Genomic DNA, 23,995 nt, shown 5'->3' on the forward strand with positions numbered 1-23,995 from the left:
AAGCATTTCCCAGAGCTCAATGACATGTTTGCCAGGTTTTTGGAAGCAAGAGGTCCTGCTGCTTTCCCCCATCCTGCAGACAGACAGACAGCAGCTTCCAGGTGCCCCATTGCTTCTGATGCAGAGAAAGGAAAAAAGAAAACGAAACAAACCCATAAATCACAATGCTTGCAAATGAAAATAAATACACTTAACAATATTTCCATGCCGCTTTTTATTATTATTATTTATAATGGTATTACAGAATTTTGTAAAATTAAAGTAAATGTCAAGCAGAATGTAATAATTTTCCTTGGGGTTTGGCACATTTGTGTGCCTGACAGTTTCACATTTTTCTTTATATCCGTGAAGACAGGAGCCTGACAGGGCTATATTTTGTTACCCACTTTGTTCAATTTTGTCATAAATTGGAGCGAACAAAACAGTGAAAATACAGACACCAAATTAATCAAAGAAATTACATTTTAAAGCAGCTCTCATACAAACATGTGTGAAATAATCGCACCGTGCCAGGAAAGCGCATGAAGAAACGCAGCGTTCCCCCAGCACACACTTTGCTCATGCAAACCAGGGACTCAGCCCTTTGCCATCAGGAGCACCAATGAGCTGCCCCACTGCCCCCTGCCCTACCGAGCCCTGTGTCAAATCCCCCATGCCCCAAAGCCTACACAAATCTCTGCTGCTCGCATCCCACGTAAACAAGCTGCATCCTGGAACACGAGGTGGATGTCTGATGTCCACCAGCCAGTTTGGGGTTCCAGGACTCATGGCCATGTTGTGACCTTGTAATGGGTTATACCTTCATTTTGGGGCCACTGCTCGAGTGGATGCATTTGCTGCGGTGCAGGAAGAAGAACCATGCATAAAGAATTGCAATTTCCATGAGAACGACAAGGAGAACCACTAAGCAGTGGAAGGGCTATCCTCAGGCCAATCCTTTCTGCCTGAGTAAATTCGATTTGAATTTCTCTTGAAACACCAGCTCCACAGCACTTAGGCTATAGTGAAAAGGTCACTGGAGGCAATGTCAGACAGACTCTCCAGCTGCACTACGAGTGCTCTGGTAGAGGTTCATAACAACATACTACTGCAGCTGGAGATTCAAGGGGACTTGCTGAACTCCCTTCTCCGATTCCCAGGCAAAGGCAGCTGTTTTGAGTGTGCCCCATAATAATACCTGTGGAGAGGGGCTCGTGCCTTCTGGAAGGCTTGGAAGAAAAGCTGAAATGCATCACTCAGTTGAAAGGGGCATCTTGGGATCTTACTTACCTACTTTCTGGCACAGCTCCAGGGGTCTGCTTGGCTGCAGTGGGCCAGGAACACAGCAATGCCACAGTAGGTGAATCAGCTGCATTGGGCATAGCACCAACAGCATCTGAAAACCATCTCTGGCATGGGCAGAAATCTTGTTATTTTCTGCTGGAATTAGTCTAAAAAACCTGAAACATAGAATCATGGCTTCGGTCGGAAGGGACCTTAAGGATCATCCATTTCCAACCCCTGCCATGGGCTGGTTGCCCCCAACCTGCTCAAGTTGCCCACAGCCCATCCATGGCCCTGAGCTCCTCCTGGGATGTGGCCACCACAGCTCTGAGCAGCAGTACAGGGCCTCACCACCGTCTGAATAAAGAATTTCTTCCTCACATCTAACCTAAATTTCCCCTATTTTAGTTTAAGGCCACTCCCCCTTGTCCTACCACTATTAGACGATATCAAATCCACTCTCTTTCCTGTTTATAAGCTCCCCACAAGTGCTGGAAGGCCACAGTGAGGACTCCCTGGAGCCCTCCCCTCTCCAGGCAGAACACCCAAAGCTCTCTGAGCATCCTTATGCCCTCCTCTGGACCCACTCCAACAGCTCCATGTTTCTCTTGTACAGGACGCAGTACTCCAGATGGTCTTTTGAACCTCATTTGGTTCTTGTGGGCCCACTTCTTGTCCTGTTCCCTCGGGATGGTATCCCTTCCATCCGTTGTGTCAACTGCACCACTTCTACCCAACTCTACACATCCACCAACGTATGGCAAAAGTGTGTTTTAAGCTTATTAGTGTGTGCATTCCTAAATATCATAATGGTTTCCAGCTGTCTAGCAAGAGGGCCCATTCACTTGAATTTTGCTCTTGATTTTATTTTATTGTGGGTGTTTTTGTTGTTTTGTTTTGTTTTTTTTTTTTCTTTCTTTATTGTATTATAAATATGTTTCCTCCCATTTTGCTCGGTGCCTGTGGAATGCTTGCCTGACGTTCTCCCATCGCACCTGTTTTCCATTATTTGTCATTCATTATTTTAATTCCCCATCTATTGTGTGGAATCTGAAAATCGCTCAATAAACCACATCCTTTCCTTGAGAAAACTCCACAAGAAGGTTTTCAGAGGTGAAATTTATATTTTTCAATACTGGGCAAAATGAAAGCATCCGGTCAACAACCATTGATTGTCAGGTGCTTGCTTTCCCATCGTCTAAGTTGGGGGATAATGAGCAGACAAATGAAGGTTTACAACTCTGTGAATATCTCAGAAAGACCATTTGGCTGCTTGATCGGTGGGAGGATATTTTTAAAACTGCCATTTGAGACTCAGCTGTATTGCTAATTAAATGAGAATTTCATAAAAATAATCTGAAAAAAGTCTGTTAATTGGAGAACGATAACGAACAGACGTGCTAAACAGAGGCATCAGCGTCAAACAATTGAAGAGCGATAATAAAGTGCCATGTTATCGTGTAACACCAGGCAGCTCTGCTACTTCTGTTTGAAGTTTTAACTTTTAGCCATTTGTTTTTTATGAATGGCATCCAAGAATGTGCTTTGCAATCATAATTGCCAGAGCCTCACTCGGTGCTAGCAATGCATGGGCAGCAGCGACTGTTGCATTAGCGGCCTCCTTGCCTTAAGGCTTCTTGCATTCTATTAGCAGCTTTTGTGTTCTGCAATGAATATGATGGGGGAAACGCATTAATATTGTATGGGTGTTATTCAAGCAGGATAGCAGTGTTATTGAATTAGTGATTCTTTGTAATAATAATGACTTCCAGCACTATATTGTACAGTAAATTACACGGAGCCAGGAAGGAACTTGTGAGCCTACGGAAGAACCAAACACTGTTTTGTTTCAGTGTTTGGTTCTCATGCATTGCCACCCTGTGCTGCACTTCCCTTCCCCCAGCTACTCACGTTGAGTTCTCAGATGTGTCCTCCATTCACTTGGCACCAATGGTTGTGAGTTCTGCACTTCTAAATGCTTCCTGCAACGCGGAGTTTGCCCTCATGCTGGTGCATCCCCAACTAAGCACAGCCCACAGCGTGAGCACAAAGTGGCCTTTGGGTATGTCACAGCTCTTCTGCAAAAGAAAAACCAAACAGCAACTTTGTGAAAACCCGGCTTAATGAGAATTGACTGCTCTCCATGAGAAGTATTGATTAATTACTCTGCAGTGGAAAAAAGGTGACTGCGATGATACACATTTTCCAACTGCAGCACAAACAATTGCTTTTGAGGCAGAGAGAGCCTGGGTTGAGAAATCTACCGAAATGAAGTCATCTGTGGGATGGAGACAGCAGCCAGGTTTACTGGAGCGCAGAAAAACAGCCAGAGCAATTTTGGCCAAAGAGTTTCTTTCAGCAGTGTGTGAAGCAGGATCGTCTCCTGTGCTTTTTGGCTCAAGATTGGGATTTTTAAGAAGGAATTTCTTTATGGGACTGTGTACTTAAGCATCTGCCTTGGTGCACAGGGCCTGCTGAAATCTGCTCAATCTCAGCAGCCTGCAGTGCTCCCTGGGGATGCAGCTCTGCAGTTTCTGGTTGCTGTGGGCTGGTGGAAATGCCCTGGTCGTGCCCTGTGTCCTCTTCCTAATTTACTTACTGCTCATAACAGGAACACTTACCACGACATTCTGACCTGCTCTGGAAATGGAAACAAAAATTAAAAAATCGTTGGAAAATGTTATTTCTGGGAACGGTAAAAAGAAAAGAGAGTTTTGTATGGCCAGCATGTGAATGGGAATCCAAAGGCAAATGAAGAAATTCCAGCTGTGCTTCTCCCAGTAAGCTGCACAGGTGCCCTGGGAAGGGAGGACACAAAAGATGCCCTGCTGATCTCAGTACTGGAGGATTTACACTGGGCCCTTTTTCAACCATGAAATCCATTTCCATGAAGTGCATCCAGTCCCACGCTGTGACGTTCGGTCCCTGCTGCGTGAGCCATGGGCTCAGTTCCTTTCTCTGACGCAGACTTCAGGTGACCTCAGTCGTGTCACTGCATCCGTAGGCAATGAAATTGCCTTCTGGGCATTTGGATGTACGCTGAGAAGAAAAACACATTAGAAGTGGTAAAAAGTCTGATAATTGGATAAAAGCCATATCAGTGCACAATTTAGATAGAAATAAGGTTCCCTCCATGCATTTGGGCACCAGGTTCATTCTCTCCAGGGATGGATTGTGTAGGATCATGCAGGTGATTTATTGGGCTAGCTGATTCTCAGCTGCGTTTCCAGTCCCCAGTGCTACAGGTAGTGGCTGCTCCTCAGAAAGAAGGAAAGAAGGGACAGATATAGCAACTTTCCCCTCAAAGCATCCCTGCTGCCAGATTTGGAGCTAGATTTGGTGACCACTTCGGCCCTTCTCCAGCACTGTATGCCCAATACTTTGCGTTCGATGGTCCGCTGCACTCAGGCAGCTTCTTTTTTAAGTGGTGCGCAGTGATTCTAGGCACAAACCACATCTGCAATTAATTGGATTTGCAGGCCCAACTTCCACGCACCCCTTTGAAATGTTCCCTTAGGAGATCATAAAAGGCTGGGACTGAGCAAAGTAGTCAGAGAAAGGTGTAATGTGGAGAAAACCCCTTTGTTAATCCCGTTCTGCCTATCTTTCATTATCACACCTTAATATGACATCCTACAGGTTTGCTGCTTCTGCTCTGCTGGTGAGAGGCAAATGATGTCTTAATGAATGATGGTGCCTCGAGCTGATAACGGACTGCCCCTCTCTCCATTAAAAAGAGATTGTGCTGGGCGCAGTGTGTCCAACCACACTTAGCATAATTGGATGAAACTTGTAATAGTTTGTTCACTCCAGGTGGGTACAAAAGCCACGGCAAAAAATCCCAATGATAAAATATCAATTGCTGTCTCTGGCTTAAGGGCCTAATTGTGGTTAATGGCACAACTAGAACAGTGGATATCGAAAGGAAGGACTCACCCTGGCAGCTGGAGCACAACATTGTGTCCTCAGCATAAAGCCACTGAGCTGGGGCTGGAGCACTGCAGACTGTTGGGGTCATGCAGCAGTTCCCTTTCCTGTGCTCAGGAAGCATAGCAGTTTGCACTCAGCCCTGCTGCTCTCACCCTCCTGCAGCCTCTCTATCTTACAACATTGTCCCAAAGCCATCACTTTTATCCTCTGAATGATTTTTTTTCACTTAGCGCATACATCAGAACTAAAATACCTAATATTAGCTCGTTTAAGTTCATGTTCAATGATGGATTAATCATTCCTATTTCCTGGAGCACAGCCCAGTCCATTTCGTCTAAGGGCCAAGAAGAAATGTTCCCTTGGCTCTTCAAGTTTGGGACATCTGCTGTGCTTTGCATATCTACTTGTCTACCAAGGAAAAACAACAACAAAAAATAACAACCCAAAGCAAAACATGGTGACTGCTTCAATAAAAAGTAGTAAAACTATAGATCATAACTCTTTGCTCCTGCTTTAATGGCAGGTATAAAGGAGGACCATTGACTGTGCAGCAGCACAGCTAGCATAAGCCTGTGCTCCCTCTGAGGTTACAGATGTCACATCATGTTAGAGTGAATATTGCTTTCCAGTGCACTACGCTGCATCGTGGGCCACACAGGAAAATGCAGGGAGCCAACAAGTCCTTAATGGGCAAACATAGTGATGGCAGACACTGATATTAGCTCTGGGAAGGCTGGGGTGATGGAACCACGCACTCTGAACACTATGGCCGAAGTAAAAGTCAGAGGTGAGTGAGAAAACGGAGATGCTCGAGGTCTTCTGTGTCCCAGAATTAATAGAGATGCCAGTGAGGCAGCACAGTGAGCAAACGATGGGAGGAAACATCCCGATCTGTCATCCCTGTGGGCAGCACTCACAGCACGAGTGGTGGGAGCTGAGGTGCTCTCAAACCAGGAGAATCACTTTGCTGTTGAGATCTCTACCCCTCTCCTGTCTCTTGGGAACTTCTCTGTTTGATTGGTCGCAGCCCAAGAACACCTCTGTCTTTTTGCATTGTGAAAAAAAAAAAAAGATGTAACAAGAAAATAAAACATTACAGACAATCTCCTTTATCCTGCACTCAGCAATTACTCTTATTGTCAGCAGGAGTAAAGAAGCATGTACCATTTGAAAGTATTTAGAACTGACTGCTTGTTTTCAAAACACTGGATCTTTCAAGGGACTGCTCTCTCCTCATTTGGTGACACAGGCAATTAAGTTTTTAAGAGGTTCTCTGCAGCACTAGCAGACTATATGATATTCTTGAGGCGTCTTTATAGCATCCTAAGACAAATTGCTTGCATCCTTTCCTGGAGAAGAAAAGGCTGAATTCCACTCCTGGAAGCTGACCAAGCTCCGTTTCACGTGACACCCAAGCTGGCTGTGCTTCATTGCTGCTCCCATCCACCATGCAGCAGGGGCAATATTCCAGGGGGAAATAAATGTTCCCCCATTCCAGTGCTCCTTTACAGGGAGGGGAGGGCTTGGTCCTGCCCTAAGCAGCGCTGGTGGCAGGGGAGATCCTCTCCAGCTCCAGCTAAGAGCAAAGTAAAATTCAGATTAAGAAGAAGCAAGAGAGGATTGATCCTCAGGATTGGCCTTCAGCTGTTCCAGAAGAATATTTCTATTAAACTGAAGCCATCCTTTCTGGCTGTAATGTATTTCCTCATTACTGTAAATATCCACGTGGCATTTATGATCCAGTTGCTGGAATGATGTTCCACAGAGTTTGGTAAGGAAATCACCTCCAATCTTACAAAGCACAAAGCTCAAGACAAATCAAGTCTGTAAGCAGTTCTGCACTCCAGGATGTTTTATGAGCTGGGCCATAGTTTTCTTAGGGTTAAAGCTAAAGAAGTTCATTTCATCACCTGGAAAAGGCACAGTGTCTGTAGGGGGCTGTGTTCCTTGGGGGTGTTGGTGCAGTTACTACAATCAAACTCGGCACCACCTTTTTCCCTTTGCTGCTTGCAAGTCTGTGTCATTCATTCCTCATTTCCTCTCTCCCAGCAATGCTTCAGTGATATTTAGAATGGTATATAAATGTCAGCAAGCCTGCAAAAGGACTCTGCAGACAGAGGGTAGGTATGGAGAGCCCTAGAATTGTGTTACACTGAAACCTGAGTGCTGGGGAAGGGGCTGATCCCCCTTTTGGGGTTCTTTGTAAGGTGCAGGCTCTTCAGGGAGCCCGGCACTGGGAAACGGCCACTGACAGACTGTGAATGATGGCATCTCTCACTGCTCCTTCCAGAAGTACACTTCTGATGTGTTCAGGTGATGAGTGTGCAGGAGACAGATGGGCTCATCTGACACCTCTGTGTCACGGCAGGATCCATAGGGGACACACATGGGAAGTGATGATGCCACGAGTGGAATCCCTCTGTAGAGTTGTGGCAGTGATGTCTCCTTTTCTGCTGGCTTTGGGAATGGCTTTTCTTTAGAGAGCCATATGTAGAATCCCACTCCTGCTTCATGTTTGGAAGGGTTGTGCTTGTAAATGCCCCTAGGCAAGGGCAGTGGCAGCAAGATACATTCTGCAATGCTGATTGAGACCAATGTTATTTAGAAGTGAGTGGAATCACCTGGCAGATTTAACTGAGACTGGACTGGGCTTCTGCTTGAAAGGCTTGGGCAATGTCACCACACAGAGATCACAAGCTGCAATTAAAAGCATGGCCTCCAGTCAATGCAGGCCCATCTTACCAGGCTGCCACATTCGGTTGAGTTTTGAGCATCTCATAGACTGGAGTCTCACAGTCTCTCTGGGCTCCCGGTCTGGCATTTGTCCATTCTCATGGTGGGCATTTTTCACTATCTATTGAGAATTTCCTTGCTGCCAGTTGTGCATGTTGCCTCTTGTCCTGTCACTGTGTGTCTCCAAGGACAGTCTGGCTCTGCCTTCTGCACACCCTCTCTTAATAACCATAGACATCAATGACGTATCCTCTTTGCCTCTTCCAAAAAACGTTTTTTTCTCAGCCTTGCTCTAGCACATTGACATATCTTATATATGGGAATCCTAAAACTGGCCATACTACCTCTGGTACACGTAGGAACAGCTCTGGGATTTGCATCTGCAGCCCTCAAGGAGCTCCAGCTGTGTTGCATTAATTCATCGCCTGCCGGCGGGTGTCAGGAGCTCCTGGAATAAAGCAGAAGTCGGGGAACTTTCTCGGCTGGTTCCCCTTTGACAGATTTCAAGCATTCACTCTTCTCTCATCTGGCTATTTGTAAGGGGCTCACACATCTATTGCCGCTCCGCTAGAGCTTGTCTTCACTGCTGGAAAGCTTCATTAGTTCAGGACAGCTAGTGCATATCTACTGTTCAGAGGTAAAACCAGAGTGTAAGACAAGCCACGTTACTTACACCGTGAGCGAAACTCATTAGAGTCAAGCTCAGCAGCAGACTTAGGCTGACTTTATCTTCCCGGTGTCTTTACTCGGGATAGCACAAGCCTTTGTTACACAGAGGAAAAAAAGGTGGGGATTTTTTGTTGAGGTTAAAGGAATCTTCTTACTGATTGTTTTGGGACAGACCAAAAACCAGAGTGTTTGGGGCGTACCTGGGGGAAGAGAAAAGGAGAAGATGACCCCACTAGGCAGCTCCAATGGGGCAAAATACTACAGACACAAACCTCCTGGTCTCACCATGAAACCTTTCCCTGGGAAACTCCAGACAGGCCTGGATTCAGGATATAAGAGGAAAAAAGCTCTTTAATGTAAGCCGGAGACAACTCTTTCTGATGTTTACAGTCCATTCTTTCTTGCCCCTTCTATATACATTACAGGAACAACACACATTATGTGATCATAGGAGACTCTGTCTAGGATTTTCCCAAGCCTTTGGTGATTTTAGGTTCCTCTGTTTTTTAAGCACCAAATCAGAGGCACTGGAAACACAGCAGGTATTGCTGCAAATGCCAACCGTTCCTCTGGAAGGGGAAAAAATGGCCTTTTGCAAGTCCCAGTGAAAAATGGAGAGTCTCCAGATCAGCCATTCTTCTGCAAACCTCCAGCCTCAGAATACATTTTGCCACTGGTGTGATCTAATTCCAGGAACAACACACTGAGCAGAGGCTTGGAGCTTGGGCACATTCCCCTTTTGGCTGAAACAGCAAAGATCTTTAGCTGGAAATGCCTGCTGCTGACAGCCTGCGTGATGGCTGCATCCCAAGCACTGCTGGCATAGTAGCAGTGGAAAAAAATAAAATACATTTCATTCCCCAATGGTCATGCTGTAATGGCATGAAATTAGAAACTCTAATCAATAGTGCTTTACACAGCATGACTCTCATGTCAAAAGAGCCCATGGTTTAAAAAAGAAGACTCACAAATAAATATGAAAATCAAGGCTGTGAAGCGTCAGTAATGAAGTATAATTCTATGAAGCAATCCCATCCAGTGATTCTCTTCACAAAACCTTTGCTCACCAAATCCTTCCTTCTTCACACCTCTCTGAACTTCGATCTCCAAATAATTTTCATGTGTTTATTTGCCCTTTGCATGCGAAATGTCACTGATCTGAATGTGAGTGATGAAAAGGGAAGAAGGGGAAGAAGGGGAAGGGGAAGGGGAAAGGAAGGAAAGGTATGAAAGTGAGGTGAGGTGAGGTGAAGTGAGGTGAAGGGAAAGGGGAAAGGGAAGGGGAAAGGGAAGGGGAAGGGGAAGGGGAAGGGGAAGGGGAAGGGGAAGGGGAAGGGGAAGGGGAAGGGGAAGGGGAAGGGGAAGGGGAAGGGGAAGGGGAAGGGAAGGGAAGGGAAGGGAAGGGAAGGGAAGGGAAGGGAAGGGAAGGGAAGGGAAGGGAAGGGAAGGGAAGGGAAGGGAAGGGAAGGGAAGGGAAGGGAAGGGAAGGGAAGGCACAGGATGGGAAGGGAAGGGAAGGGAAGGGAAGGGAAGGGAAGGGAAGGGAAGGGAAGGGAAGGGAAGGGAAGGGAAGGGAAGGGAAGGGAAGGGAAGGCACAGGATGGGAAGGGAAGGGAAGGGAAGGGAAGGGAAGGGAAGGGAAGGGAAGGGAAGGGAAGGGAAGGGAAGGGAAGGGAAGGGAAGGGAAGGGAAGGGAAGGGAAGGGAAGGGAAGGGAAGGGAAGGGAAGGGAAGGGAAGGGAAGGGAAGGGAAGGGAAGACACAGGATGGGAAGGGAAGGGAAGGGAAGGCACAGGATGGGAAGGGAAGGGAAGGGAAGGCACAGGATGGGAAGGGAAGGGAAGGGAAGGGAAAGGAAGGGAAGGGAAGGGAAGGGAAGGGAAGGGAAGGGAAGGGAAGGGAAGGGAAGGGAAGGGAAGGGAAGGGAAGGGAAGGGAAGGGAAGGGAAGGGAAGGGAAGGGAAGGGAAGGGAAGGGAAGGGAAGGGAAGGGAAGGGAAGGGAAGGGAAGGGAAGGGAAGGGAAGGCACAGGATGGGAAGGCACAGGATGGGAAGGGACGATGCTTCAGAGCCTTAAAAGCTTTGTTGACCTTCTTTAAGTCTATGGTCTGTAAGACAAAACCCTATGTCACAATCCTTCCTAACCAACATGCCAAATATCTAAAAAGGGAGGGGTGTTTTGGATAGGGTGTACTTGGTCATGTTTCACTCTGGTGAGGTTTAGCCAAGCTCTAATTTGCCCCCAAATTCCTGCTTTGTTTCTCTCCCGGCTCCCATCAGAGCCAGTGCACCTGGATCAGCCCCGCAGATCTATTCCCCATGTTGTAACAGCCCTCCTTCTGAAGAACAGTGACCTCCCATTCAGAGCAGTCTGTTACTCTCATGCCATGTCTGAGAAGTGGGATAAAAGCCAAATCTGTCTCTCCTCAGCCCTTAATAGGAATGGTGACTTGTGCATACATGCAGAGCTGTAACTTCGGGACCTTCAAGTCACCAAGCATCTGTTAAGCAGTGTCACATCAGGCCCTGGGGATGGTGATGTTAGAAGGTCACCCTGCTGTTCTGCACATCATACTGGCAAGTGCCATTACATAGTACCAGAAGACAATTTTATGTGTGGCCAAGAATTTTTGATCATTTTAGATGAGGAAACCCAGCTGTTGAACGCTGCATTTCAGGTGAAACAAAACATGCAGCCCGCACTACTTCTCACACTGTTAGTGAAGATAATCTTGACCTGTCATTGACTTCTTTTCCAGAAATAGCAGGAGAGGGATTTTCAAATCCTCTCAAGTTTGCAAAATGTGATCTCATGCTATTCCTTTCATCTCCTGATACTGAAAGATGGAGCTTGTTCTGTTCTGGCTGGATGTACTTCTATACTCCAGCAGCAAACCACGAAAGGGAATCAGGTTTAAAGAAAGAAAAGAAAAAACAATAAAGAGTTTGGAGTGTTAACATTTACTTGGGCTTGTCTGGACTTTGTCAGTATTGAATTCCAGCACGATTGACCAGGCTGAACATTGCACAGAAGAGATGAGCAACATAACAAGCTTTGTATACAAAGAAAGGCTGCCGGGCAGAGGAAGAGATCACAGTCCTCTGTATGGCAGTGGCAGACAGGGTAAGAAGTTGGAGATCTCAAGGGCAGTGAGGGAGAGAGGTAGGCTGGCTGGGAAAAGGCTTCCTGTAGCCCTCCAGCATCAGCACTGGTTTGGGATATGCAGGGTAGCAGCTCGAAGAACAAGGTGGGGAAACATGGCAGTAGTGAAGCTGATCCTTCCCAGATGAAGAAAATCTGAGGTCTCATTGACACTTAGGTCTGGTTTCTAGAAAAAAACATACACAGAAAAACTGCACAGCTACAGTGAAAGGCAGCAGTTTGCCTAAGCAATTCCTCCCGAACCGCAGCGAAGGCACAATTCATAGCCTGCTTTTTCATTTCCATGAATCTTAATTGCTCACATAATAATCGCAGAAGTATTTAATAATACAAAGCATATGGGCCAGATGTTCAACTGGTGTAAATCAATAGCACTGGGGAAGCTGCAGCGGGGCTGTGCTGGAGCAACCTGAAGGGCTGGAGATGCCTTTTTAAGGTGGCTCTCAGGACTTCAGCACTTTCTTATTGCTGCCACTAAAAACAAGCTGAAGTTTTTTGCCTGCATACAAATTGCCACCCATGCCAAATGCCCAGAGTCTCAAATAAGGCAACTGAAACTAAAATCAAATTGACTTAAAGTCACTTAACATCACTGTTTTGGCCATGTCAAAGCTTTGAAAGTACTTTCATACTTGGTTGTAACCTAACTTGAATGGGACAGCCAGCAGTCCCTGACCAGGTGCCCATCCAATGCCTTGGTTTAGTCTCACCAGTCACTGTGCAAGCTCTGCTTTATTTGCTTCCCACCATTAAAAAAAAAAAAAAAAAAAAAGGAAAAAGAAGAAGAAAAAGCTTTTAATTCACTTCCTCCTGGGAGTTACTGTGATGCTCATTGATCTACTCCGCGAGTACTTCACAAACGCTAATGGATCTAGTGAGATTCGCCACTAATCTCCTTCTGCAACTTGGCACCAAGCTGCTCACTTCTGATGGTTTCTCTTTTTACAGTTGTTTTTCTTTGCTACCTGTTTCAGAGTCACTCCAGGCCTCATTAATTGTTCATCCCTTGTCCCTAGAAAATTTTCCTTTTAATCTTTCCAGTAACATGTTGGATACTGATGTGAAATAGACTTTAATTTGCAGCCTTTCACACTTGCAGAGATACTATTTGAACCGATCGTGGCGTTATCAGTTGCACATAGATACACGTAATTGAACTGAAAAGCGTTGCAAGACATGTATTCATTGGACTTCTGATCTCATTTGTTAGAGTGCCTCAGGGAACGGGCAATTTCACCTCCTCAAATTATGAAAACTGGCCATAGTTACTTAAATGGAATAAAATAAATCCTGGGGCACGTGTCCCCCCTGGAAACTGGGTTGGCAACTGTGCCCATAAGAGAATTAAGCTGCTCAGTGACAGGATGGTATTGAGTGAAAAATATATATAGCGGGAAGGCCAGGTAAAGTTTTTTTGTAGAGGTTCCCAGGTTAATATCCATCCACTAATGTGGCTCCCTGGTTGAGAGTCTCGCAGCTTTCAATAAATTACATGGAGACTATGCAAATACAACTGCCTGCTGTAGTTGAAAATAACCTACCCTTGTGCTAATTATGTCTAGGGCCAAGCAGTGACCTACTCTACTTCCATAACTCGATTTTCAGCTGCCATCAACAGTTGGATGTTGAGGAGAGCTGCACACGAGCAAAGCTGGGCTCTTTTGGCAACACAGAGCAGGAGGAAGGCTACTCATGACCTGACCCTTGGCATGCTGGTCCTGAAGCTCATCCACATAGCAAGCAACTTGTAATTTTTCCTTTTTTTTTCTCTTTGGATAGAAATTCCAATATCTGTAAATAAAAGTAGTTATCTCTGGACTCAAGCAGACTCTTCAGCGGGGTCTTTTGTGATACAACGAGGGGAAATGGTTTCAAAGTAAAAGAGGAAAGATTTAGGCTGGGTATAAGGAAAACATTTTTTATGATAAGGGTGGTGAGGCCTTGGCACAGGTTGCTCAGAAAGGTGGTGGTTCCCCATCCCTGGAGACATTCAAAGGCTGGGTGAGGTTCTGAGCACTGATGGAGCTGTGGGTGTCCCTGTGCACTGCATGGTCTTTAAGAGCCCCTTCCAACTGAAATGGTTCTGTGATTCTATGAACTAAAGCTGAGATCCCTATTGCCCAGAGCCATAGGTGCCCTGTTACAGAACCCCATACTTCTTTGGCCTTTAAGGATATTACCTGCAAAAAGTTTGTTTGCCATTCCTGCCATGAAGACAGCAAGGTGACATCTTTTGTCTGAGTTGGCCCAATACCAGAGCCACGTGGCCTCCTTCTCTTCCCCTAAGAAATGATGCTGTTTAACTACTCCTGCAGAAACAGGTCGGAAAGCTGGCCAGGGCCTTATGTCCTGCTCTCTTTTTCTGCTATTTTTTTCCATATAAGTGCCAAACAAACAATGCACAGTGACCTTCTTGGGGGCTGAGAATCCAGCCCTTGTGTCAGATAGCAGTCATCACAGCTGTTAATGTGCTGCTGCATGAGAACATTGCTATGGGATTCACAACATCATTCCAAATCCAAGCTGCACATTTCTTAATTATTGGTATTCTTCTTCAGTACGAGAAATATTTGCATAATTTCCCAGCAGTAGAAAACAGAAAATCAAGACAATAAATGAAAAGATGCACCAATTCACCACTGAATTGCATGTACATTTGCTAGCATTGTTCATTTTCTTGCATATCTTAGGCAGACATGAGGAAGAGCGGATCCTCAACTTGGCTTACACAGAATCAAACTGACTATCACTAGCTGAGGAGCTGGCCCTGTGTTACTGTGTTTATTCCACGAGTTTTTCATGGAGCCCAGATAGCTTTGGAAAGAATGCCAATTCAGACAGTGATCCTGCAAATATTTAAGCAGTGAATATTGTTGCTGTTACAGGCAGAGCTGCTGGCACCCGTGTGGCTGCTCACAGCAGTGGAGTGAGCCAGGGGAAGAGAGTTTGTGAAGCCAAGGCAGTACAGAGCAAATATGTTTTACCATTTGCTTTTTAATGGTATGGGAGCACATCACACAGGGAGAGCATTGCCCACGCACAGGGAAGGGAGAAGTGTAAGCCGTGGCTCTGAGCTTAGCAGAAGAGGAAACAGGTGATGGGATTGGCACTTGGACTCCAATGCCTCCACAGAAGGTATCCAGCTATGACTTCAAGGCTCTTATACCTGATGGTCCCTTCTGCAAATGGGAATTAGGGACCTAAAGCAAGTAAGTGCTACAACCCATTTCCTCCCATTCAATGACGATGACTTTAAACCATTTTTTAATTGCTCTTCTGCAGGTCCAGCTGCCCACGTGAAAACTAAAGATGTTTTCTGCTCCTATCTTGTCTACGTTTGTGAATGGTTCAGATACTTTCCTTCCTGGCACCATATAACTCAAAATGCCATTGCCCAGGTGATGTATTTTGGAGGGAGACCATTCTCACGCTGTACTATATCAGTGGAATGACAGGTCCTTGTAGTGCACATCAGCAGAAAGACGACACAGCTTTTGTGGCTTAATGGCTCCAAGATATATCACGGAAATGCTGTCTTATTTCAGAAGCCTGAGGGGAAGCACAAGGTGTTATCATCAAAACGAAACAGAAAAGCTGGGCAGATTTGGAATCTGCAGTCCCAGGATGATGAGCAAAAGGCAGGGGGCCATGGAATTGTATTTGTATGGTAGGTAGGGATTGCGTTTCCTCATCACTTCATCCCAAGCGTGTTCCTAAAGCCATCCCTTCAGGATTTAACTTCTTGCTTAATTTTTACCATCTGCTTCAATCCCATGGACTTTGTGTGGATTTGCATGCGTTTAATTTTAAGCGTGTTTTGTTACCACACTACTTAGGGATGGTAATCTGGGTTTTATAATGCTGAGCTTAGTTCTGTATATTCAGAAGAAAAAGAGAATAAGGAAATAATTCGGTAAAGTCTAGCAAAGGATGAGGAAAGACTGATTTGTGAAGAAATGACATGAATGTTCCTCGTTGATATTTTTTACTGAGGACTTCATTAAACAATGAAGAGAAAGGGAGCAGAAGCTCCACCAGCTCCCAGCAGCAGGTGAAAGCACAACCAAATGCAAAGGAAAAGCTGCAAGGGGACACATGTACCTTTGTGAGCCCAGAAGTGGACATGACACAGAGATGACCCCAAAGCAAAAGCCCTGGGCTTACACACAAAGATGTGGATTTCTAATAGGGCCTGATGGAGGGTGATCCCAAAGTCTCAAAGGCAGCTCTTTCATTGCAGAGCATAGTGATGAGCGCAGGGTTGTAATCTACCCAACCTGGAACAAGATTTCTAGATTGAAGCTGAAGTCCTCGACCCTAATTCCACCATTCAACTACTGGCTCAAGCTTCATCTCATAGATTTAAAGCCTGACACAAGCTCCCAGGCTGTGCTATATAAATCTGGTCATTGCAATCAGCGTGTTGTTATAAATTAGGTATCGATAGTAAGTTCACTGGCAGTGCTATCTTTCTTCAGTAAAAATATACCAGCAGCATCAAATGTAACTAGATTTAATTTCATGCTGAAGAGTCTGTGAATATTCATTTTTAAATAGTCACCAAGAGCCTAATTTTAATTTGTGTGATGTTTCTGCTAATACCAATGCCTACTTAAAATAACCATTAAAAAGCCTTAAGAATATTAACAGGGAATTCTTACAGAAACGCACTAGAGTTTTATGTTTTGAATTACCATTACAGGCTTTTTGGTTTAACTCACGTTAAACAGATTCATTATTAACAAGAATGTGTGCAAATTAAAACAAGCCCATTAGAATCTAAAATTCCATGCTAATAAAGATTAGGGACATTTGAGATATTTTCTTCTGAAGGAATAAGCGTAATAAAAAATGATGGGGAGTGAAAACCAATACTTCCAAAAGCACAAAAAGTCAACAGATTTGAGCCTTGAATTGTGATCCAGCACAAGGCTGGCTTGGGAACAGGGGATATAATGGGACTGACCTGGAGTTGTGCTCTGGATTTCACCCCGCACAACAGAAACTGCCATGCAGGTTGCCAAAATCCAGCATGTCCAGTGCACCAAACAGCATGGATTGAGCCCCTGGAAGAACGTCCTTTGCTCCAGCACTAAAATATACACAGGGTGAATCCATGCTAAGGTTTAAGCGGCAGTTAAGTGACTTCACACTGCAAAATGTACTTCTACTTCAGTTGCTTTCACAGGCTTTGGCTCCCTGCTCCCATATTGATCTCCCCTGCTAAATAACCCTCAATTCGATAGAGCCATCAATGAACAGTCTGCTGCTCTAATAAATCACATGAATATTTACACTGCCCCGTGTAAAATACATCTTTTGACATATTGGGTGCTTTATGTGCCCATTCCCTGTCTAGTTACCTCTGTCCTTGTCTTTACCTGTTGCATTGTGGCAGAGGGACAGTGACCCTGTCCTCAGCTCCAGTGAGCTGCGGTGAATTATCTGTGTTAAAACTCCCTCCTGTCAAGCTGCCAAATCTTTTGCATTAATCCTGAAAATTACAATTAATGAGCGCTAAGAGGATCTTTCCACCTTTGTGTGGGGCTCTGCTCCGTTGTAATGATTCCTGCTTCTCCGCCAGCATCTGGAAGCCTCCTGTGGTCCGGGCTGTTGGCTCTTGAGCCGTGTGCTCAGGAGGAGGCAGCAGGCAGGGCTTATTCCTTTCCTTCTCTCATAACCTGCCACAAAAAATGGTCTTCGGTGATGATGGGGGAGATTGGAGTCAATGGGAGCCCACGACCATCAGAGCACAGAATGCCTCCCCCACAGTGCAAAAGGTCACATCATCACTCCATCATCATTCCAGGTATTTTGAAGTTGTTGTTTCTGTGACCCGCGATGAGGTGAAGCTCAGGGCTGGGAATTAGGTTGCCATAGGTGTGCAGTTCAATTTCGGTTGGCTGAGGACTTGAAATAGCCCCTCTGAGACTCTGGGATTCAATTCCCTAACCTTTTAACGCAGTTACAGATTGAGTTCCTTGAAAACTACACACACACACACAAAAAAGTATTTTTAGTTATTAAGAATCAGAATTTAGAGTCTCATTGACATGCAAATAAATTGTCTGTATGGATGAACTAGGGATCTTTAAATCAGCTGCAGATCAGTAAATCACCCCACTGCACATGGAACTACTGGTTATTTCTAGGATTCAGAAGGAGATTCATTCATTTCCTTAAGCACAAACCCGTTGCCATTCTCTCATGACAGCCCTGCCTCTACTTGGATACACTGAATGGCTCCAGGAAGGCTTTCTGTTGTTGTGCAAGCCACAATAACTAAGTTATGTTGCCATTCGCAGGTGCTGGCTCCAGTTCATTCAGTCATCAGATAGATACGAAAATATCTCCTACAATTCAATGGGCTGCTAAGTCCTGTGCTCCTACTTTCACAAACCTCTCCATTGACATTTCCTCTTCAGGACTATTTATCTGATACACAAGTCCTTTTTTTCTCTCTCTGTGTTCACTTGACCCCAGTCTGGGTTTATATAAACCACTTCACCATGAATAGAGCATTTGTGCATTTCCAGCTTTTCTGTCCTAGAAATAATCCTACAGCTATCACTAGAATTATGTTAAGGAAAAAAAAAAAAAAAAAAAAAAAAGCAAGGGATGTTACTGTAGAAACAAGGTTTCTTTCTCTATTTCCTTAGAAAGGAAATGTTAGATAACTGCTTCCCCTGAGTTAGTAATTTCCACTCTCTTTGGTGGAATTATTTCCCATTTGAACTAATAATGAATTTAACTTGTAATTCCTAGGTTTAATCTGTAAAATCAGCCAGTAGCAGCTCCGTGAGGTTAAGCTCTTTAATTCTAGAGAATGCAAATAGAATGAGAAAGTTAGAACAGCCCAAATACCTACTGGTCCCGAGCAGACAACTTCTGGAGGTTACCTCTATCTGTATAGGCAGGAACCTATAAATGGAGGGGGATCTGAGCAGGATGGGGTTAATTGGATTAGCAAGGCAATAGGCAATGTGGAGCTGGTCAGGAGTGCATGTCCTCATCCTGTGCATTCACACAATTTCAAGCGCTTAATGGACTTCTGATCTCAGCTGGGGACTGGAGCTGCTGCTGTTACATAAAACGGTGATGATTTCAAGGCAAAGGGAGACATTTCACAGCAGTCATTGCTGACATGAGAACTGTCGGGTATGTCCATACACTGCATGCAGTGCTGCACACAGAGCCCCAATGGCTCTGCTCCAGTCAGCTGTATGGCTCTGTCCTGCTGTGTCTGGTGTGATGCTCACAGACCTACCCAGTCCTATTCAGTCCCAAATCGCTTATGGGCAATGAGGACTTTGGTAAGAAGATGTTTGTTGTCAGGCCAGTGAACCTCACTGCTTGAAACATGAGAAATCCTTCAGGGCTCCCAGTTTATCTGACACAGAGAAACCTCTGCTGGTATTTGGCATCAATGTGATCCCATTAGCACAGTCATCTGCTGGGGTCACAAATGCCTACTGGAAGAGCTGAATGAGAACTGTGGGAATAACAGTATTCTGTGAGATTTGCTTTCCAAAGGCTTAAATACCAGATCTGCATGGGAAACAGGTGTAAACAGAAAGATGTGGGATTTGGGAAGAAGCAGTATGGTGAACAAACAGCAGTATGTCACTGGTAGATGACCTGTCTATGGAGGCATTCTGGGTCAGCCTGGAGGGGCTCTGAGCACCTGATGGAGCTCTGGGTGTCCCTGTTCACTGAAGGGAAGTTGGACCTTTAGAAGTCCCTTCCATCTCAAACGATTCTGCCATAACATGTACAGACAGCTGGGGCTCATCTCAAAGAAACTCTGTCAGTATAAGATGTAATTTGTGCAACCTAAGGTGAAACAGGGATTCTGCCTCTCTTGGCTGGAGATCTGGGGTGCACAGGGGAGGTAGAGGGGAACATAACATCCATTTGAAAGTGCTGCATCCTGGGAAGGGTATCACCGGCCTCCTTTACCTCCTGGCATTGTTAGGGTTGGTGTTAGCTCTTCCTCTGAAAGGGCAAAATTGACTCCTTCCTTTGAACACACTGGAAAGGCACTTGTGGATGGAGATGATGCTGGGATAGCAGAGCTAATAAAATCAGCAGAGAAGCAGCATTTATCAGCTAGGAAAGCAGAGCAGTAGTTTTTTCAGGAACACATAGGCTCTTGCTTTGATGTTGCATTCGAGTCAAAGCAAGGGCATGTTTTAAATTCCCAATAACTCAAGTTTCTTTTTAAGTTCCCAAGCCTGGCTGAGCTCTTAAAGACAAGAGGAGATCTTGCTTCTGGGGTTGGCTTTCCCAGGCAATCGCAATTCTGCTCAGAATACTATTTAAATACCAATTATTTTAATTCTCAGCAGAAATATTACAGGCATTCGGATTTTTTTTTTCTTAACAGCCAAAGGGAGACATTTCCAGCATCTATCAAACCTCTTTTATTTTAATCCACATTAAAATTTCTTTCCAGAAGGACTGGGCAATGGAGCATAATTTATCATTATAGCTCGAAGATCTGTCATGGCGAAGCCTGCTGCCTCGTGCCAAGCCAACCTGCCTGATGTAACCTTTGGGGGGCAAGGAGGGTTGGCTGGGGAGCAAAGGGTACTGAAGTTAAGGAGAACAGACAGGTGGGAAGGAGCAGTGTCTCATGCCTCCCTGCAAACAGCAAGTTTCCCCCATCTCCTTCACTGTGGAGAACATTTCTACCTCCTCCTCGGATTTTAACCAAACAGCCAGCAGGCAGGGCACAGCCTGAGACATGGCTGGCCATCAGTGTGCATTCACATCACAGAATCACAGAACTGTAGGGGTTGGAGGAGACCTTTGGAGATCCCCTAGTTCAGCCCCCCTGCTAAAGCAGTTTGCACAGGAAAGCATCTAGGAGGATTCTGAATATCTCCAGGGAAGGAGACTGGAGGCAGACCTCTGTGGGCAGACTGTTCCATGGCTCTGGCACCCTCATAGTAAAGAAGTTTTTCCTTGTACTCATATGAAACTTCCAGTGTTCCAGTCTGTGCCCATTGCCCCTTGTTCTGTCATTGGGCACCACTGAAAAAAGCCTGGCCTCATGCACTCCACTCTCTCCCTCTAGATACTTAGAAGCATTGATAAGATCCCTGCTCAGTCTTCTCCAGGCTGGACAGCCCCAGGACTCTTGGCCTCTCCTCATACAAGAGATGTTCCAGCCTCCCAGCATCTCTGCAGCCCTCCGCTGAACTCTCTCCAGCAGTTCCCTCTTACTTGAACTGAAGAACCCAGAACTGCACACAGCACTCCAAATGTGGCCTCCCCAGGGCAGAGCAGAGGAGGAGGAACACCTCCCTTACCCTGCTGGCCACATTCCTTGTAATGCACCTTAGGACACCATTGGCCTTCTTGGCCACCAGGGCTCACTCCTAGCTCATGGTCTCCCTGTTGTCCTAACACCAGTTCACCCTTCTCTGCAGAGCTCCTCTCCAGCAGGTCATTCCCTAACCTGTACTGATGCACGCAGTTGTTCCTCCCCAGGTGCAGGACTCTGCATTTTCCCCTTTGAACCTCACCAGCTTCCTCTGCCTGTCCAGTTCTCAATGGATGGCAGCACAGACAGTGACAGCAGAGCACCACTAATTTACAGTCACCCTTCCTCAGGCCCTGGGAACCCTCTCAGAGGGAAACGGAATCATTTGGTACCTTGTCTGCTCAAATCCCACGTTGGAATAGCAGCCTTCAGGTTGGTGATTAGGTATCCTGCTGCCAAGAGCCATCATGCTGCACAACAGGACTCTTCCAAAGCTGTCATTTTTATTTCCTTTAACGGCTGCTCTCAAATCAAGGGTAATTGCAATGAATGCCCTGGCATGAACGTCAAGTCAGGACTCATGTAATGGAAGTTTTAGTTCTGTTATTAATGACCAGTGCTATGAAAAAGGCAAGAATAGATGCTAGAGAAGACCTGCCATGTCACACAGAGATAGTCGCATGTTTCTCACATAAACCCCAGGTGGCTTTTGAGTTGAGTGGCATAAAAATCGATGAAATAGTGGTGAAGGGATCTGCTTGGCTCCCTGCAGTGCCAGCACACCACTGCCTGCACCCCGACAGCTTCCCAAGATGGCAGAATCTGTAGCTCACCTTAAGTTACAAGCTGTCTCCTCTCCTTCCTCTTCATTCTTCAGCTACACCCATTGTGAACAGGGCACAGTTGTGGTTCTGGCCCTCAGACTGCATAGGAATGTTTAACATATTCCTAGCTTTTAAAGTACTATTCATCAGCTGCAATCAAAGGAGAGAGCCAGCACCATGCTGCCAGCCAAGGCACTCCAGTTCCCCACTGCCTCCCCATGCACAATCACATCGTGTGCTGCACTGGTGGTCTCCAGACCACAGCTTGGCAGACACTAGGAAAGGCCAAGGTGGTAAATGTAAATCCTGGCTGCTCTTAATCATGCCCATAATGACCATATCATCAATCACAGGCCTTCTCAAGTGCTCAGCAACCACAGCCCAAGGGTGTATTTTTCAAAGCATCCAATTCAGTGAGGTCTCTTGAAAAGCTGGGTCACCATTATTCCCACTCACGGAGGAGGAGGATTGCTTTTGATTGTCTGGTACTAATAGCACAGTAAGCTCAGCATCTCCCCCAGAAGTCTGCATGTAGTGATGGAACTCAGGGAAATTTGTGCAACTCAAAGTTTTGCTGAGCTTTCGAACAAAACGAGCTGAAGAAAAACAGAATGTGCCAATAGAGCTGATCAGGAAAAAAACAAAACGTGCCAATAGAGCAGATCATGAAAAAGCAGCATTTCCATCATTCCTCTGCTCTCAGTATTTCTCACTGGGAACGTGGTCAAAACACTTCAGATATTCAGGCTTTCAAAGCTTCCTAAAAATGTTGGAAACAGAGAAACGGTGAGAACTTCAGTCATTACTGACTCCTCCTGCAGATCTCTAAAGGACCCAAGACCTGGCTAGACACAGAACTGGAGATCCTCATGTGAAAAAAAGCCACATATGAACCATACACAAGTAATAAATTCTCAAAAGATTTACTAAAAAGCCATGTGCAAGTCCCCAGCCCCATCATCTCCACCTGAGTGACAAAGTGCTCAGCACAGCAAATGCATCGTGCCCTTGGGCAAAGCCGATTGTTGAAGCCCATCCATGAAAGCACTAAGGACATTTGGAGCTTTTTCTAAATTCCGGTTGTGCGATGTTATAATAATGATTCCATTTCACACCCAGGACAGAACTGAGTCAGACCTGTTTGATTCCGTTGGAAGAGCTGATGGAAGCTTTAACACTTTGAGGAGAGTTCAAGACGATTTTACAGCAGCGCGCCTTGGGGAAATTGAAATGTCAAGCATAATTTGGCACTTGAAACATGAAGGAGAAAGGCTTTTCATTTGTTTTCATCTGCATCTTCCCCTCCTCTGAACTGTACATGCTCCATTTCCCTCTCTTCCCTTAGCTTTCATTAGGCAGTGCTGAAATCTGCTGGATTTGAGAAATCTCCAAGGATAAACAAGTATCTGGTGTTAACCTGCTCTGCAAAGTCGATTTGACATGTCTCACTATTCTTCCCTTCTTGTTAGGCAAACTAGACCAAAACAAGCTTTTCCTTTGCTATCTATGTTTTCCCATGCATTCATTTGATTTTTCATGTAAGTCTGGAGGATTATCGCTCACTAGTCTAATTCTTAGCACTACGGGTTCCCTTGAAAAAAATAAAATAAAATATATATATATATATATACATATATATATATATATAGGCTTTTCATCTGGGTTTCAGTCTCAACCCCGGGTCTGGGGTGAATCCCAGGTCTGCCTTCAGCCAAGGGCTCAGAGCCACTGCAGTCCCCAGCACAGTGTGGGGCAGCCAGGACTGGGAATCCACATCTCTGCTCTCCCACTGAAACAGAAGCATTCTCACAGCTGTCAGCACCAAAAGGAGTGGGCAAACAGGTCTCTGCTAGGTGCAGCTCCTGGGAATGCTGATAATGTGTTCTTGGGAGATAAATTTTTAATTCTTCCCATCATCTGAGCAATTTCTGGTGAGACAGAGCCCAGATCCCCCCTGCACTCCGAGTTCTTCCCATAGGGGCTTTCCATGAGGCAATGCTTATTTGCTATACATGGCAGCTCGTGTGGCAACTTAGCAGTTTTGGCTGAAGTTCACTAAAAAAGTCAAGAGAGCTTTCAGTAACTGAGAAACATATTGGTGACAACTGTCACTGTGACCATCACATTTTCTCATCGCATAGCCATTA

The 23,995-nt window shown here is 45.4% G+C and overlaps 1 long non-coding RNA gene across 3 annotated transcripts in view; it reads right to left on the reverse strand.

Annotated features, from left to right (window-relative positions):
- Nucleotides 1-404: 404 nt before the first annotated feature.
- LOC149915302 (uncharacterized) overlaps nucleotides 405-23,995 on the reverse strand; it is a 49,915-nt gene continuing 26,324 nt past the window's right edge. The window contains exons 3-6 of one of the 3 annotated variants that reach the window (XR_016459254.1): nucleotides 17,292-17,437; nucleotides 3,885-4,302; nucleotides 3,175-3,341; nucleotides 405-1,439 (exon numbers count right to left, since the gene is read on the reverse strand). This is a non-coding gene — a long non-coding RNA (uncharacterized LOC149915302). The remainder of the gene's footprint in view (nucleotides 1,440-3,174; nucleotides 3,342-3,884; nucleotides 4,303-17,291; nucleotides 17,438-23,995) is intronic. The other 2 variants (XR_016459253.1, XR_016459255.1) reach the window with 2 other exon arrangements.

Source organism: Phasianus colchicus, chromosome 21 (genome assembly GCF_987193195.1).
Source record: "Phasianus colchicus chromosome 21, bPhaCol1.hap1.1, whole genome shotgun sequence".
Taxonomy (NCBI): domain Eukaryota; kingdom Metazoa; phylum Chordata; class Aves; order Galliformes; family Phasianidae; genus Phasianus; species Phasianus colchicus.